General features: G+C 41.1%; 1 pseudogene; it reads left to right on the top strand.

Annotated features, from left to right (window-relative positions):
- Positions 1-4,966, top strand: part of LOC123957101 — an 8,649-nt pseudogene that overhangs the window by 2,598 nt on the left and 1,085 nt on the right.

Genomic DNA, 4,966 nt, shown 5'->3' with positions numbered 1-4,966 from the left:
CAATTGGCTTTATACTCATTGCCGCTGACACTTTCCAGCCAAGTATTTGTTTCCTCCCACTCTCGTTGGTACTTCTGCATCCGCTTTCGTTTCAGAGGCGGACGCGGGGTGGTCTTTGGAGCTGCCTTTGCCATAGTCTCGTTGTATCGACTCTCTGCCAAAAGGCCTGCCCTCCTCTGACTCTGATTGGCCTTGAACCTGATGGTATTAAACAAACAAACCAATCAAACCAACGATGGCAGCGAGAATTACCCAATCAGGGGTAGAATAGGACGAGTCGTCACAGAATTTGGGTGGAATGATTTGCATGGGATGACATGTTTAAAACAACTGGGAAATATGGGACGGGTAGCAACCCCAGGTGTGACTGTCTCACACTCTGGTCTGCTTGTTGCACTACCCTCAGCGCCACGGCCCTCAAACGTCTCTGCCAACTTGTCCGTGTCTCTGACTTTTTGAATTTCAGACACTTGCCCATTCTCAGGCGACAAACTAGCCGTAGCTTGTTAGAAGCACGTCAGAGACATTTTGTTTTCTTTCCTGACAACTGACTGATAAGCGCCGGAGCTTGAATGCCAGAGCTTGTGCACCGCGAGCACATCACAGTCCAGAGCATAAAGCGAAACACTGACGTAAACAGGAACGTTACCTGTACTGCGCATAACATCCAAGTCACACTAAACGGAGTAAATTATAAGCAGACACACAGAGTATTTATTTATGACGTTACTGTTATGATGAGGCCTCACCTCCTCCTATTTCCTAGTGTTCTCCCTGTGCCTCCCTCCCCTGCTGTTCATGTGTCCAATCCTGGCTCCTCTCCACCGGCAGAGTCTCACACCTGCGGCTCATCCAATAATCACCACCTGCAGTCAAATACCCTGGTTCAGCTCCCATTCTTTGCCAGTTTGTCAGTTTACCTCCCATGGTACAATTGCTCTGGCCAAACCTTTGCCTCTCTGAATTTATGAGTGTTGTTTTTGTGAACTCTGCCTAATGTCCTGTTTCTTTGTCACCCTCAGGCCCGAGATACTGTCTCTGTCTGCCTGCCAAGCCACGCTGCCCCATACAGAACTAAGAACGCCATTCCCTAGTCCCACTCTGCCTGGAAAACCTCGCTCTCCCAAATCATTCATTCCCTCTCCTGCACTGTGTTTAATAAACCAGATTGTGTGTTTTACATCTCGTGTTCGCCTCTGAATTCTCCAGTGAAAACTTAACAGTTACAGCATTAATTTAATCCTACGAAAGGACTAGAAAAAATTCAAGACCTTGGTAAATGAAATTGAACACTTTGTAAATTAAATTTAATAGTTTTAAGGCTTATTTTTGGAACTTCCTGGGTTTTAATTTTGACCCGTGTGTTAGTATGTTGGAGTTCAGGGGCTGTATTACAGAAAGTTCCTCTCAAGTCTTAAGATAGGAAGATGGGACTTTTCTCAATTTGGTATTACAGAAGCAAATCCTATCTTACTTTAGGAATCCTATCTTATCGCAGGTTAGGAAATCATTCATTAATCACATTGGTTATCAACTTATGTCTGTTACCTAGCAACCGATGCCACTTTTCTCATCTCGCCGAGCTAAACGGCTTTTAATCGCTGTTTTTTTTGTAGTTTTTTTAATGAAACATACCCAGAAAATGGAGCAGAAACAAATATCATTGAACTTCAAGTCAGACGACTTAGAGGTGTTGGTAACCTGCGTCGAGAAATCCAAATACACATAACTTAACTGGGGAGATTAAAGAGAGAGAGTGGGCTAAAATAGCGGACACAGTCTCCGCTGCATATCTGGCACCCAACAGAGCGCTCAAAAAGAAAATATGTCCATTTACAGTGATATGAAGACACAAGCAACTGTAGTGTCCAAAGAGCAGATGAAACCGTAATTGATTGCTGTGTTCCAAAAAAGATAATAAAACGGTATGCTAGTCAGAACCCGTGGTACAATGGTGATGTGAATAGGAAAATACAACAGCGGGCCATGGCTTTTAAGTCAGGTAACGCTGCTGCTTACAAGTTGTCAAGATATTCTTTGGAGCGAGCAATTAAAGCTGCTAAACGAGCCTATGGAGCTAAGATAGAGGGACATTTCATGGAGGTGGACCCACGATGTATGTGGCAACGGTTAAATTCTATCATCGCTTGGAAACCTAAAGGAGGACTCATTACTAATGATGACCTATCCTTGCCAAACAAATTAAGCGAGTTTTATTGTCATTTTGAAATTGGAAATAGTTCTGTTGCTCTGGGTGTTGTCTTTTAGCAGTTGTGTCCTTAGGGTTTCTACTGCCTCCATGGTGGGGATGCATGTGAACAAGGCAATCACATCAAATGAGACCATGGTTTTAGGCCAGGCCAATTAATTGCATGTACTGGATGTTTTTATTTTGTGGTTGCAGTGTTTTTAAAATCTTTTTTTTTAAATGAAAAAAAAAGCTTGACATAATGGCGTTGTGTGTGCATTGTGAGATAACTACTCTTATAAAATGGGTAGCTCAAATCAAGCGATCTGATTGGTTCGTAGTAGTATAAAGTGCGTATACAATGGCGTCAAATTCCTTTGCACAGATCAGTATCACTGCGCTACAAACGGGGTTCGAGTTATAATCTGAGCTTCGTGGGGGTCTCACACACCTACAACCTGGTATTAAAATGCGATATGATACAGATCTGATAGGCTACAGATAGCATTTTACCAGCGGAGATAAATAAATAATGAAAGAGAGAGAGAGACGGAGACAGAGAAAAATGATTGCTTATTATGTGATTCAAAATTTTCCTCTCTCTCACACATGAAAATGCACAAACACACACACAGCAGTCCACTACTTGCCCCAGATGTCTGCGATATTGCAACAAAGTTTGAGTTTCAATAGCCTGAAATAGCCATCAAAGACAAAGGAGAGACGCATATCCGTCCTTTATGGTAGGTATAGGCCTAATATTAAAGTGTTATTATTTACGCACTGCTGGCCGGCACCAAGCATATTATCATCTAAGTTCAAGTTACCAAAGTCTATTTACTGACCCTGGACAGTATTTTAGTGGCTGCACAGTAAACGGCAACGTGCAAATAAATATAAATAGCCTAAATAGATGTATGTTGCTTAGCAACCGTCATAGCCCACCGGCAGCCTGGTGGAACTACTTTTTGTATTCATAAAGAAATGTCAAAATCTAATTGTAGTGTGTCTGTTAGCCTACTTTCTTTTAGCCAGACATGGTAACCGCTTTATAAAACCACAGAAGGTGGTTTCAGTCTTTAGAATGATCAGTTCACCCTGCCCAGACAAACTTTTGTCTGTCCCCTGTCTGGCCCGGTTTGAATAAATAACAAAACAGACAAAGGAGTATATTAACACTCTTGTTAAAGTAAAATCTGTCTGGCACAATATGGTATCCAGTTCCTCATACTCTATACCAGGCTGCCGGGCAGGAAAGGTTTTTTTTAAAAAAAAAAGACATAAAAAGAGTTCATCTGGTAATGTGGCCTCGCACATAATGGGGGAAGCACCTGCTTTTGTAGCCTGTGATGTTTTTGATGGCCTGCCACATATCTTTGGTGTTGTTGGTGTTGAGGTCTCTCTCCAGTCTCTGCTGATGTCTCAGCTTTTCCTCCTTGATGCCAGCTTTCACTCTCGCTCTGGTGGTGCTATAAGCTTCTTTATCACTCAACCGAAAGCAGCTTTTTTGACTCTGGATCCTCACCTCTCCATTCATCCAGGCCTTCTGATTAGGGAATGATTTTATCGTTTTAGTGATCAACACATTATCAACACATTTGCTCAACAGCAGATCCTCACTCTGCTGGTCCAGGAAAGATGATGCAGAGCTCTTCAGAGTACTTCACTCGCATATGATTATTGACAAGTTGGTACTTAGCATTAATAAATTAGAGACCAAGGCAGACTGTTTTTCTTGCACAAGGATTTCATGAATGAAAACAACCCACAAAACTGAATCTGCTGTAAATGGAATTAATATTTGGTCTTTGCTAGTGCTAAACTACATACTGTATATAACAGTAGCCTATACTATGAAATTATTATTTTTTATTTAATGTTAGAATATTATACAAATACACTCATATATATACTCCTCCAGGTTGTGGATTGGTGTTGGGGGGTGCTTTTATTCTTTGTCCAAACAATCTTAACATTGGCTATGAAGGATGAAAGAGAGGTAATATGCACAAAGACCAGGATGACAACAATGTGGCAGGAAGTGCTCTTTGCATATTCTGTGAAAACCAATGAGATGCATCTAATGGTCTGATGTGTCACGACCATCTCACCTCCTTCACTCACTGAAATACCTACAAGTTTCTTAACTAGAGACATTGGCAAGATGATCCTGTTATGGGTTACGCTGCTTCTTCTTCATCAAGGATGTAAGTGCTATTTTATTATTAAGAATGTACATGCCGACTGCATCTTCTTGCATCATAACATTTACATGTACACTGTTATTTTATATATTGCATGTTTTAATTTTATTCAGATACGTTGGTTCCAGTGACCACCGTTCAAGTTGGTGAATCTGCGACCTTCACTTGTCTTTTTCCTGATAAAGACTTGAGCGATTTAGAGCACAAGTGGTACAAGCAGCGTGCCGGGGATACTCTGAAATTAATTACGACAGTGTGGAAAAAAACAAGTCAGTATACAACTCAATTTTCTGAATCAAAATTTACGGTAAACACTGATAAGAATTCTAGCAATCTGACCATTCTGAGGATAATTCAAGAGGATGAGGGAATGTATCACTGTACAATACCATGGGCTAATCCTAAATGGAGTGGAACATATCTGTTAGTAAAAGGTAATAGTGTGATCTACTTTTACAAGGTGTTAAACTGTCATCAAGCATATTACATTTTTAACAGTTTGGTATCACACAGGAAACACTCAGAGGACATCAAACTATACGGTCATTCATGGGCCGACAGTATCTGATCCAGA

This window comes from Micropterus dolomieu, linkage group LG19 (genome assembly GCF_021292245.1).
Source record: "Micropterus dolomieu isolate WLL.071019.BEF.003 ecotype Adirondacks linkage group LG19, ASM2129224v1, whole genome shotgun sequence".
Classification (NCBI taxonomy): Eukaryota; Metazoa; Chordata; class Actinopteri; order Centrarchiformes; family Centrarchidae; genus Micropterus; species Micropterus dolomieu.
Note: the sequence above shows the minus strand (reverse complement) of the source record. Positions and strands in the feature narration are given on the sequence as shown.